This window comes from Styela clava, chromosome 4 (assembly GCF_964204865.1).
Source record: "Styela clava chromosome 4, kaStyClav1.hap1.2, whole genome shotgun sequence".
NCBI lineage: Eukaryota > Metazoa > Chordata > Ascidiacea > Stolidobranchia > Styelidae > Styela > Styela clava.
Window position 1 is genome coordinate 5,493,325 of NC_135253.1, and position 14,432 is coordinate 5,507,756.

Below are 14,432 nucleotides of genomic sequence, written 5' to 3' on the forward strand. Positions count from 1 at the left end.
CTATCAAAAATGCGCGATAGATGATAGCAGTGGCCTGCTTTATTTGATCACTGCGGGCTATATTTTTATATTAAGTTTCTGCATTGAGGGTCAAAAATGTTTCTACTAGTTTAGATATATTTTATTTTTATTGCAACATTTATTATTACGACAATTGTTCATCTCAACATTCAAACATTCTGTTTTTACAACAGTAAATCCATTGTTAGTTCAAATATTAATATTTTTCAATGGATATCCGATTTATTTGCGAGACAAAACTGAATTCGAAATCTCATTTTATTAATTAACATGAGCAGGATAACTATTTGTCATAATAAATATATTTATAGATATTGTATTCATGATTTTGAAGGCTCAAAATCAATAATTGGAGATATCAGAAATGCTAGTTTATCAAATTAGAACTTTCTCAATTTTCACTAGAATGGTTGCCACTCTTTGAATCGCACAATATACCTGGCTAAAAGAAAAAAAATTACAACTTTTAAGTAAACTAGACATTTGCACATTTTTTATCATTCATTTTATATTTTAGCGGAGTGAGAGTGTGATTATAATCCATTGCGCCCCAAGTTATGAATCAGTAATTAAGCGTATTAAAGTTTTTGATGTTAGGATCTACAGAATCGAATTGAAAAAAATGATTTTTTTTATGAATTTCCACTGAGCTGTCAAATTGTATTTGCACTTCTGTTCATCATGATATAAAAATGCAATGATAATTTCAGTTACAAGATGATTTCAATTAAGAGTATACTCTCTTTATCGGCATAAACTTAGAAACAAAATCCTCATTTTCAGTTGCGGAGAGTTTTGCGCTATTTTATGTTAAAACAAGTTATATTTCAAGTTCCAAATCTGTAGGTGACGTTAAAAATACATTTATTGAAATAAATATTATATCAGTACCATTCTTGTCCAGCATTATCTTGAGGATTAATTATCAACCAGATGTGTTATAAACATTTCAAAAACAAATATACAGAGCGAGCAACCTAAAATCAGAACCAACAACTTTCTTAATTACTTTCATGAAATTGAAGAAAACACTCAATCTTCTGTTTGTGTATGATCGCTCCCAAAATATTCAGTAATCTTAGACGGTTTGCACAATAGTTAAGTTCTTTTTAGAATATCGTCACGCTAATACCCGAATTGCGTAAGTCATTTTTTGGGATTTTGAGTTTTTTATAAAATAGGTATTTATGTAATGCTGCGCACCTGTCTGTTAACTCAGATTTTATTTTTGGAATTCTGACACCCATAAAAATAGAGATTTGTGCAATTGTTTCGTCATAATGAATTATCATTGTTACCGCAGGACTATTGTGACATCACAAAGACAAAATAACCTCGGCGAAGTATTTTAGATTTTTTTGCATCTCGGGTTTTAGCTTAGCGCGTATAATTTGAATTTATACTACAGCATAGGAAGAGACTTGTGATATTCACTGTTCGAGTCCAATTCACCTTGGTTGGCTTTTATATTGAGTGAATTGCTGTTTTATTCTTTATATTTAATCTTAGTCTTATTTCGGTGGGTGTGCAGAACGTGTTATATTGATGAAATATATATTTTTAAACATAAAAAATAATGTCACAGCGCGCCATTATGACGTCATATAACTGCGTCATACAAATTAACTTAAATCCGGATCAAAAAATTGAACCATGGCAAATTATTGACTCTCAATGGCATAACAATATCATTAGAACGTTTTTCTCAAAACTGCTAAAAATGACTTACGCAATTTGGTTATTAGCGTGACGATATGTTCAAAATGACCTGGGCTTTTTTGAGTCGTCACCCTGTGTATAACATGCTAAGGAATGGGAGTAAAAGAAAGGTGTGTGTTTTAGGTTGTGTTTGCAGAAAGTTAAAAATTTTGAGTCTAGTTTTTCTCATGACGATTATGAAACTTGGTTATATTAGGGCTAACTCGTTACCATAGAAATAATATTGTATGCTTTAACAGGTAATTAAATAAATGCTAACAAATTTGTCTTCCACAAAAAAAACACGAAACAATATTTGTTAAGACTGAATTTCACACAAAAAAACGAAAAATCACAATCATTCCATTCTTATCTCATTTGTATGTTGAATATTTTTAGCGCTCTAGTTATTGGATTCACTGAAACAAGTCGCCGAGTACATTAGATGTCACAAAATCAACAAATAGCTTTGTTATTGGACGAAACTCCGAAGTACCACCCTTTTAATTAATAAAAAAGTTTTTTCTATCCCAAGCGTGGCTTTCGAAAAGTCAACTCAGATGAGATATATTTATCCCACATTAATGATTTGTATGCGTATAAAGATTCCTGAAAGGTAGCGTTCTACAGTTACGTACAACAGGTGCGGTAATCAGTTTTCCAACGAGATTAATTGCGATTTTAAAGGAGGCTACTCATTGCGTCGGTGACCGGCCTTTTTAATATTCGAGTCTCAACCTGCTCGAAGCACGTTCAACTAAACGGAACGTGTGATAGCTTCGTGTTTACCGGACCTGACGAATTAATTGGTTTCAGGCAAACATTTCTTGGATTACGCCGCAATCTAATACCGAAATTTGTTTGCCCATCAAATCGACCTACCTGAGAATATTAATAATACCATATTGTGTTAATGACAATCGCATAACGAAACAATTCAACGAATGAGCGACTTAATCACTCGTAGGTGGTCAGGTAAAGTACACAACCAACCAAATGAAACAAAATTGTCCAGCTGCTGAGCCAAATTTGCGAGCAGTGATTGATTACGTTCGAGATCAGGCACTTAAGAAATATTAATTTCATGTTGTTTTCTCATGTTGTTATCAACCTTTCTCATTTATCCATTTGTTAGTAAACATATCTTTATTGACGTTATTTCAACAAGTTTACGGAATTAGCTTAACCGAAATAAAATGCCTTCATTGTGAAGAATGGTATATATATTAAAATATATTGATTATTTTACATTCCTTGCGGCTCGTTATTGTATATTTTCTCAATGCGCGCAATCCAAAGCAACATATAATTAACCAATCATTGCTGTCCAATGAAATCCCATTATTTAACAAATCCAAATAAAGTATACTATAAATAATTGTTTAAAAAAAAAATTGTTCAAATTCAATGTTTGGTCCAATCAGAAAAAACTAAATTGTTTTCATTACCAAGTGTGGTTTGAGTTACAAACAGGGACGGACCTAGAGGAAGGCGATAGGGGCAGCAGCCCTGGGCTGCACGTTGTTGGGGTAGCAGATAACTAAACTTGATCTTATTCATTTTGTTGCTTAGTTTGATGATTTAATTAATATTACATGCATTTCACTCTAACTTGACCTTTAATTTAATCATTTCCATGTATAACAACATCTATAATTTGTTCATTTCCCGAAGTATTTTCGAAGTTAGAAATAAAGGCATCATTATTAGAAACTCGCCCTGGGCAGCAGAAAAGTTTGGCACGCTCCTGGTTACACCCATTATTAACATTTCATGTTATTCATACTTAAAGTATCATGGCAAATTGCATAGGACTAAGTGCTAGTGACGACTCGCTGGTGACGAGTGCTATAGTCACTGACGAGTGATGCCCTGTGCAAGCGTTATACAGAGCAGTTAACAATTTTTACATATTTCCCATTTTTTTATTATCGTGAATGGTTCATTTCATTGCTCAGAACGTCAATCAATTGGAAATATTCTTTGAGCTTTGTCCAGTAATATGTATCAGTATGCATGGAAAGTGTTTGAACTATTACAACTATCATAGGTCGAGAAAGAAAACGTCACTGGCGTTATTTTTCTATTTCCACTTATTCAAATAAAAATTATTCTTCAAATTTTGGTGTATGCGTTGCATAGAGTGTCAATAAAGTCGGAATAATCGTGGAGAATCAGAGTAGTCTGACCTCATTCCCGAAATTGTCAATTTATGAAGAGTTCCGGTTGTTTTATACTTACTGTAATTAATTCAGCATACCATTCTATTGATATACAAATACTCACAAATTAAATTCCTTTGAACTATGCCTGACTTTATGTATATTTTTATGTAACAATGGAACATATAGTCTAGCTCTGTTGACAAAAGTAAGTATTTCATTGCATGTAATTACATTACTGTCAATTATTTCTTCCGTAATTTGTAGATATCATCGTGGCCCCACGTAGCGAGAAATTTATGATTGGTCAAATAACTTATTGTAATAAAGATATTGTATTTAGTCTCGTTCTGGGTAAACAACGGTTATCTGAATTTTGTAAAATTGTCTTATAAACTTTTTAATATAGGTGACGCTGCTAGTTAACCATCTCTGGTTTATCGCGTCTCCTTTCACACTGAAATGCATTTTTTATCTTTCTTAATTATGTTTGTCCAATGTGTATTTTCGGTTTGGAATAAAATAAACTACTGACTGGCTTATAGTGTGAAAATCTTACAAATCAATTGGACTTACTTCTTATTTTTACAATCTTCGGCAAAATTTGATTTAGCTGCGAATTTTGGGCAGTTGACTGCAACATTATGAGTGCCTATTTGTGAAGGACAAGACGAGTGGTTTTTAGTAAGCGTTTGCCATGTACGTGTGAATCGAGCACAAATGAATTAAGGAAAATAATATTTTGATGAAAAATAATATTTCATAAAATTAAATACAAATAAATAATAAAATATAAATAAATTTATTTGGTGTAAAATGTGTAAGCATGGGTCATCAACATGATCTTATCGTGTTAAAGATGTTGTATTTTGAGAGATTTATGACATTATTCATTAACATTTAATAACAAGTTGAAACGACGCACAAACGACCGTTGTGTTTTATTTATGTTTCTTTCTATTTGGTCGTAATTTCTCGAATAAGAAAATCGTTAGACATATATACTACGTGATATATTATATCATATTATACACGAGGTTTAAAAATACGTAGGCCTATTCCCCACTACAGACAACAAATTAAGTTCTTTCGTTTTCGAAATTTAACACATTGAAAAATTAACCAAGTTATTTTTAGCCTACGGTATCTACGGAAAAAAATCAAAACGTCTTACATATTTCAACAGTAGGAAGCAATGTGCAATTTACATCTGGCTTCAACAGTCCGAGTACGGAATATGGCAGATAGTGAGAAATTAAAGCTATAAAAAACAGTCAGGGTGGTCGAGTCTGGATAGTTTTCTATATCTCCAGGTTAAAAGAAGTTTTTCAACTTCCATTTCAACTGTCAGATACCAAAGTTAGGACTAAAACCACTCTGGTAAAGACGGTACTCTTAATATGTGTAAAATCCTGACACCAGTGTGTTATATAACCTGACTCGGGCTTCGACTTGTGGCTCGGAACATTAGTGACGCGAGTTTTGTGATTCGGCCTGACTTTGGACTCGAAACTCGGATGACTCGCGACTAGGGCTAGGCATTTTCGAATTTCTGATGATTTCAGAATCGAATCGAATAATTTTTTCGAATCGAATCGAATCTCGAATACTCGAAAAGTATGAAATTGTATGTAACTTTCTTATTATTTTAGGTCCTCCAGACACATAAATTACTGGAAACATAGAATACATTCCTGACAATGAAAAAACACGTTCTCATCAATACCTCAATACAGAAAAAGGTCATATTTCTGAATCGTGTTGAAAAAATATGGCTTCAATGAAAAAAAAATTGAAAAATTTACCTCCACCATTGGCGGAAAGAGTGAAACAAGATGGCGGCGATTCGAAAATTTGCTCTCAACCGATTCGAATAATTTACTATTCGATTCGAATTTACTAGCCCTACTCGCGACTAACCACAAAGACTGCAGGTCATAATGTGTTATTAAATAAAGATGGGTACATGAAATATTTAAAACAATTTTCAATCTTACATTAATATTATTGCCACACAACTTATCATAAATTTTCATTCTTTCATGTGTCGGTTTTGTCTCCATGACGTTATGTATGGTTTCATTGGATTGTTTTCTTTAAATCACGAGCGCTAGCATGTGGATGTGTTGTGTGAGAACCAGATCATATCATTTCATAACTTCATTTTAATGCAATTGATGTACAATTCGGGCTGTTAGTCAAAAAAATCAGACTCTAAATTTCGATCCCATATCAAATTTGTAACTGACTTTGTCAACTTTGCAAATCCTATTATGTTCCACTTGAAATTTCGGTTCTTACTGAAGACTTCGATATAGACAGAAATTTATATGTTTCCCACTTCGATATATATAGACGGAAATTTATATGTTCCCCCAGGCTTAAGTCTAAAAATTGCATTTTTATGCTGGTCGCGACTAATAAAACAATTTTTATAAAGCCCCCAATAAAATTCAGACAGATTCGTTTTTATTGTGTGATTTTGTCTCCTGTGCCAGATTAGATACCCATACTACCTACTTTCTATATATTTGCATCTAAACTTACTCATGTGGGTCAGTTTTAGCTAAATTGCAGTGACTGAAAACGGGCGGCAACATGCTTAAATACGTTGAGTTATAATTGCCGTTTAATAGCAGTCGCATGCAGTGGTGAGATTCAAATTTTTTGTCAGTCGGTTCTTTCACAAAAGTCATATTTTTCAGTCGGTTCTGATACAAACAGAACATTGACAGTAACCAGTAATGCTAACCGGTTCGCTGAGCTCATAAAATTCCGTGAGACGGTTCTATAGAACCGGTGCGAACCAGCTGAATCCCACCCCTGGTCGCATGTATATTTTGAGAAAACAGTAATTTCAAAGAAACTGACAATACGCTATGGTCCACCAATGACATTAAACAACATGATAGGCAACTCTGACGTCACTCCATAAGACTACATGCGAAAGATTGTGTTTCATGATGCGCTCCAATGCACATATTTCTCGTCGCCTTTCGCGACCGTTTTCCGCTCGCTTTTGCTACCCGGCGTCTTCTTTACGTGTAGTGGCTGCCTTTTTGCGCCTGTAACGAAAGAAAATAATCTCTATATCTAAGAAGTTTTGCTCACTTGGAAAGCGGAATGGCAGACAAGCTGTAAAGAGTAAATCTGGACATCATAGACGTTTTTTTGGTATCAGAGAAGATTACAAACGCGATAGCGTAAAGATTTTGTGGAACATTTTGCAGATAATGGCAAAGTTCAAAGTTAGTAATTTTGATGTTTGCGCTTAAACATTGAAATTTCATTTAAAGAGAGTGTCATACAAAACAGCAAAATTGTTTTTACTTCTCTTAACGGTGCTGTGATACAATTCCATAACACTAGTTTGCACCTATCGAATTTGCTTTAGTAGGTTAATTTATTAGACATAATTACATATTTAGTTAACCGTAGGTAACATTGCTGGTACATAATGCCTCGTAGATAGGTTTGTGTCTAAATGTAGGAATTTAGTTCATAGCCCACTAATTAATATCTTCTATGCGGGAGGTTGCAGGGCTGATTCAACTTGCAGCCTTACCGATCATCTGACGATGCTCATTTAGTTTGGCTCGAGTAAGTCTTTTTGAAAGACTTGTATGAATGGAAACTACCTATATGTTTTTCCTTCCTCCGATTTTAGAAGACAAATTTATTCTGAGGGATTTGGCATATAATTCTCATTGAATGTTGGATGTTTATGATTCCTATTAATTGTGAATTCTGATTATAACAAAGAGTTTTACGGGCACCTTTTTCTTGTCAATACTCCAAGCCGAGGTACTAAACAAGACAATACTGTACATTTATGTCTTCTGGAAGCAAAATATGCACACTAATTAAAAGTTTGACCGTAAATATATACTACTACGGTTTGACACATTGAGATAATACATCATGAGAGAAAATACAAGTTAAAGATATGTATGACCATCACATGGTAATTAAAATTAAAAAAAAATTAATAGGGGCTGTGTAGTATGAAAAGTTCAAGACAAAGAAAAGAACAAAAGTTCATAGCTCACGAACTCTCAATTTTGCCTCCATTGCTTTGTGAAGGCCAATATATTCCGAGTGGCTGAATTGGTTTACCTTTATGATAGCAACGATTTTGTATTTATGTAGCGAGATTTTTTTCAATTTAATTGAAGTGATATTATTTCCCAAAGCAATGCTTGAATTGTCTAGAATAGATCAGTGGTGTCAAACGCATGGGTTTTCGAGAGCCGCATTGCATTTTGGAAATTGTAAAAAGGGCCGAAAACACTTTTTGATAATGTATACTTGAAAGATATGTTTTTCAGAAAGTTTTAGTTTGTGACATATATTGTGATGCAACTAAACAGTTGATTAAATTTTATTATTTTCTTTAATTTCAAATGCAATTACATATTAATATTTGCATTCCACTATTATTGCAAGTTACTGTATTTATTACAAAAAATCATAAAATTCTTTATACAACCATCAAAATCATTTTTGAACAAGCTTTGGATAAGGAAAGAATAATACATACACTAAAAATGACTTAATCTAAATATATGGACTCAAAATTAACAAAAATACTACAGTATAAACTCAATGTTTTTTTAATTACATTTGTCCTGACGTTTGGTATCTCTTTGTGTCACCAGCATACTAAGGCCAGGCTGAAATGATTTTATGGTACCAACTCTAACTAACGAGGTCACATGATCATGGGTTAATCTGGAACTTTGCGAATGTTTAATTAATTCCAGTAATGCAAAAAAGTTACTTTTATCATTTCATGAATAGATCAGTAGAAAAACAAATGACAGATATTTTCGACAAGACATTCGCGCCACATTGCATAGCATAGGATTGCTTGAATTATTATTGATATTGATTTTTAGTAACTAAGTCGTTGTATATTTATATTAATATACAAACACATGGAAATTTTCTGTTCGAAGTTGGTCTTCAAAATTGTCATATTGACTGCTGAGCTTAATGTGTTTTTCATTGTACTGATGGAAATATGACAAATTAAACAATGTGCTTCAAAATTTTGTGAAATGCAGAAATATTGCAACTCCCATTTTCTTCGAAAATGCCACCTTCTTCATGTACTTTGCGTTTAATTTATTCACTCAAGTGTTTTATTCAAGTATTCTTTTGCTAGCTTGATGTGTATTCTTAATTGGGTCAAAATGTGAACAAAAAAAAATTAATTTTCCAAAACTACTTTCAGTAAATTGCTTTCTGTGTGAATATTCAATTTCACTTTAAAAAGGTTGAAAAATCTATTACACTTAGATAAAAAAAAAAACTCCAAAATACTATTACAATTATTGTTAAGCGTTCGAGGGCCTCACTGGAAGTTCTCTGAGGCCGCGAGTTTGATATCCCTGGTCTAGATTGAAGTTGTCCAAAATATATAACAGTATTTTATCATGAATCATGATTATACCCTTTCATGAATTTATTCTTTAGTACTACCAAAAGTTGATGAATCAAATATAACACAGGTGTAGTGAGTGACCCATAATCCTCATTTTCCAAAGCTGTTTTAAGTATGTCTGGCATGTTTTGTGCCTTTTTACAAAGAAGACCGCTTATGCAATCTTACGCTTCGAAATTTTTAGTTATTTTCCTCAAGCCCTGCGGGATGTAGGGGCCATACACAACTCTACCGGAGGTTCAAATGTCTTTGCATGTCTTCATAGGTTGTTCTTCTATTGCAAACATTTATGGAGTATTCTGATTGTATTTCTTGGAATCACACTGTCACTGATATGTCGCCAGACTTCTGAAATATCCCCTTCTGCTACAGTTGTCCTGTGAATAAATATTAGGAAATTGAGGTTGGACGAATAGTTAAAAGTTTTGCTTTATGTCGGCTTAATTTCTTGATTGATATACTTACTATTTTTGCTATTGCCTCTTGTGCTGTAGGAGTCCCACAATGCTTAGACAGGTTTTTCCAAAACTTTCACATCTGAAGAAAGAGAGGAGATTCAATAATTTTCGTTAAGAATAAATAAAGCAGTCTATATGATTTAGATTGGAAAAGCTATTAAATCCAATATCTCATGTTTTATGTAAAAAATGTTTTACTGAATTTGGTATATAAACCAACTAATAAAAGGGGTTTAGTCAGAAAATTACAAGCATCGGTGGCTCCAAATACTTGAGAGATCAGACTATACAATATAGACCGGTATGAGTGAAATGTTAGATGAACTTGTTAACCCTTAGATTCAATACGCAAATAAAAGTGAATGAGCAATAGTATGTTACAGCAATGAGTATATATCCTCACTGATTAAAAAAAAATCGAAATGGAGGTGTATGAACTATTTGAAACCATAAGGGGTAAGTAAATAAGCAATTTCGGCAAATGGGCAACTACGTACCGTACTGATTTAATACCTTCGTAGTATTTGACAAAAGCTGGCTTTCCCACATGTACTTAACAGTGCGATGCCCGAGTGTGATATACAACAATAGTATTTACCTTACTTTTTTCCGATTTCTTTTTATCTTCAATTTTCCAATATATCATTAAAATCGACAACAACTGTCAAAGCAGGCACGAACACCATTCGTGCTATGCCTTGAAAGCAGCACACATTCGCTCGTTTTCGTCTCGTCAAGTATGTGCATTGGAGCGTGCTATCGGATACGATCTTCGGCCAAAAATGCCGGAGTTGCGCATCATGTTGTTTAATGTCATTGGGTCCACTAAATGACTAAACTATTTTCACCGAACATCCGCATACAAACTTCAAAATTATTCGGGTCCGGTCTTTCCAGAAATTGTATTTCGGCATCCTTCAACGTGCTATTTAAAACTATAAAAGTCAAAGGGAAACTTCAAAAGTGGGGCTGATATTTTTAGATAAAGGATTAGGTGCGGTTCGAATCCGAAGTAGAGTAGCCCTGGTCTTATGGTCGCCAACCGTCCTTTATTTCAAAGAACAATCCTTTAATTAAGCTTTTCGGTCCTTGTCCTTTTTAGCATCTATGTACTGTCACTACTGTGTTTGATATTGTTCGGTTTTTAAAAATTTGCCTCCGTTTATATATTTGCAAGCTTTTAATCATAAATAAACATTAAATAAACAAGAGAGCTATGCTCAAATATATGGACACGTAGCGCCACCCAATGGCAATAATTTTGATGACGTCATAGCGAAAAAAAAAATAATAGCCTTCTGGAGAAAAATTTTATCTTCAACCACTGAAAATTTCAAAGCAATTGGTCCAGTATTCGAAGAGAAAAGCGACTTTTTAAAAACGTGTTAAAGAACAAGAACAAGAACAACAACAACAACATAATATTGAAACGATCGTTATAGGCCGCGAGCCGAGGCCCTGAAAAACGCCTAGAAAGTGAGTTTCGTAGCGCACATCAGGTAACTACCTGAAAATGATTTTAAAATGTTCCTTAAAAATTTAGTAACAAATATTGCCTTGTTCCCACTTCCAAAAGTTGCACGTTTTACGGAAAAGACGCTTTTACTACAAGAAATATGTGCTACGATCTGTCCTATATTCTCTACATTTTCGGCATGGAACAATGACTTCTGCATGACGTAACAATTGAATTAAACCAGCTGTTAGCGAGCGGATGAATATTAGTTATTACTGCTCGACCTTGCGCTGAGTCGGGCAGGCTTTCCATAGCCCTGTTTAGTTATTATTAGTTAAGTTATGCTAAGACGTTGTTGAAAAATGTATAAGTAAGTTATTAAACACTTGTAGATCCTTACCACGGATATGGGCCGCGAGACGAAGCCATGAAAACGCCCAGAAAATGAGTTTCGTAGCGCACATCTGGTACCGTAACTAAATAAATTCTTCAGTTTTGTGTGAAAACGAACATAATGAACGCATTACAGCTTGTTCCACAATCCTGGTGCGAAATTGAATATAAGAGGTTCCCGGAAATTCAATAACCATAAGTTCACAACACATACATAAGAACTATGCAATTCGAGAGCCCTACAGCACACTAACACAAATGTATTCCTGTAATGTTTTGCCTGACCAAAATCGGACTTCCTCAGTCAATCATAATTTATTAGGTAGATTACGAAAAATATGGCAAACATGTAACCAACAACAAAAAATACTTTAATTGTGTGACAGGAGTTGGAAGTGAGCTCGAAAGCAGCGACACCAACAACGCTGATTCACATTTGCGAATAAATTTTATGTAATAACCACAAGCAGTTTACAACAAAAACAGCATAAAAAGCTACATCCATTTTATAGAGGCTATCAAACGTATTTATTTTTAAGCAATGAAGTCACAAATTAACATCGTGAGCACGAAAACACAAATAAATCAGTTATTTCTCACTTAGAAATTTACAGCAAAAGTCAAGAAAATTAAATGAATGTACAATATGTACATAAAATAGTGAACAGAAATATTACAATTTACAATTAATCTTTTCTTTAGTTTATGTGGTTATGTATTTGAACAAAGGCAATAATATTTCTAGAAACAGGACTACGACACTAACAAATGTCCGAAAAAACAACAAATAAATGATACTTATTAAATCAACTGTAATATCTAATTCACTTTCTTCTGAATTGTTTTCGAAATCCACTATCTCAAAAATCGACTTTTCCTCTATAAGTGTACTGTGATTTTTGCAGTCAATACAAAAACAAAAATCTGTGCAATTTAAGTTGATTTTGGCACACTTTCATAAATTATTTTGACTATTTTTTTTACACTTGCAGTTTGCCAACTCAAGAACTGATTTGAGGGCCACATGCTTCTTCAGTGAATCATTGTTGGGTGGAGAGTATAATCCTTATGTTTGACAGTGTTAAATAGACGTGCCCTGGTATCATTTACATTCTTCATATCCTCTTCAAATTCCTCAGCTTTATTTATTAATGCCTCGTTAACCTCAAAAGATCTTCATAGTCGAGGGAAAAAAATGAATTGAAAATCTCAATGAAGTCTCCAACATGAATTTGATAGGCAGTTCCAATTGCAAAAAAGTGCTAAAGTATTTCAATATAAATAGCCCATCTAAGCTGTTTGCAACTATTATGATTCTCATATACCTTTAAGCTTCAAGACTTCTTGTTTAATCCATTTTATAGCACTGATAGCAGCAGGGATCAGAGCCTGCGTTAGGTCGGATTGGTCTTACATTGCCGTTTCCTTTTGTAGTACAGTATCTAAAATGAGGAAGAAAATAATATTTGGAGCAGCATGAGTTTAAAAATACCCCTAAACACTAACTAATACCTTGAATACATAATGCATTTTATCTGATGTACTAAATGAGCGTATATATGCTCATTGCATGTACTACAGTCCAGCAGTGTTTGCATACCATTACTAGACTATATCTACACTAAAATTTGATATATCACAGTCTGAAATGTCCTATGACAGTATGAGTATGGACTATAGACTATATTTCAAAACATCAACTGTTTGTCTACAACTTGATTTCTCACCTCTCAATCGTTTCCAATGCTACCTTTCTTTCCACTCCGGCATAACTTATCATTGCTTCCCAGGTTCTTGTCGACTCTATGAATTTAGATTTAGACCAACCGACATTAGTGAAATTGAATAATTTCTTCTCTTTCACACAATCGTGCATTACAGAAACAGCCATTCATTTATATTTCCAAATATGCTGTGGCCTATATAGTAGCATAAGTCTGCTGAATAGTCAAGAAGAGTCATTAAATTAATCATAAACATTTCATGCAAGCCAGAAAATATCGTTGTTTGTGACATATTATTCTAGGTCTAGCCTTCCTTGGAGTTACCGCTCCGTACCTATTTAACAACGTCTTATGAGCTAGTGCTCAACTAATATTGCTATTTATGGTAAGGATATACAAGTGTTTAATATCTTACCCATACTTTTCAACACCTCCTTAGAATAACTGAACTAATATTACCGGTAACTGAAAAAAACTATGGAAAGGCTACTCAACGCAAAAGCGAGCAGTTGTAGTACATCTGATATTCATCCGACCACTGGGGATCCACCTACAGCTGACTAACTTGACTGTTACGTCGTGCAGAAGTCTGCGTTCATTGGCCCATGATACCGGAAAAGCAGAGAAAATAGGACAGATGGTAACACATATTTATTGTAGTAAAAGCGTCTTTTCTGTAAAACGTGCAACTTTTGGAAGTGGGAACAAGGCAATATTTGTTACTAAATTTCTAAGGAACATTTTAAAATCATTTTCAGGTAGTTACCTGATGTGCGCTACGAAACTGAAAGATAAATGTCCTCGGCTCGCGGCCTATTATGTCCACTACGTGTCCAAAAACACATGAAGATTGTTTTAATATCTTTTTAGCTTGTTTATAATTTTTATTTCATTGTTTTATATTTTTCCTTTTTTGCAAGTTACAAAATAAATGATGACGACAATCTATTGATTGATTGTTGATTTATTGATTGTCCTTTATTGAAACTTTTCATAGTTGGTAACCCTACCTGGTCTAGTCTCTACACTACTACACACAAGTCGACCTCTCGTGGACGTTTCGCCGATTCATGA

General features: G+C 33.7%; 2 long non-coding RNA genes across 2 annotated transcripts; both read right to left on the minus strand.

Moving 5' to 3' along the window:
* Positions 1-8,727: 8,727 nt before the first annotated feature.
* LOC144422196 (uncharacterized) lies at positions 8,728-10,599 on the minus strand. The gene is made up of 3 exons (XR_013475191.1): positions 10,384-10,599; positions 9,793-9,864; positions 8,728-9,704 (listed from the first exon to the last, which is right to left on the minus strand). It is a non-coding gene; the product is annotated as an uncharacterized LOC144422196 (long non-coding RNA).
* Positions 10,600-11,679: 1,080 nt separating this feature from the next.
* Positions 11,680-13,793, minus strand: LOC144422100 (uncharacterized). Its single transcript, XR_013475147.1, has 2 exons — positions 13,362-13,793; positions 11,680-13,076 (listed from the first exon to the last, which is right to left on the minus strand). It is a non-coding gene; the product is annotated as an uncharacterized LOC144422100 (long non-coding RNA).
* Positions 13,794-14,432: the final 639 nt, after the last annotated feature.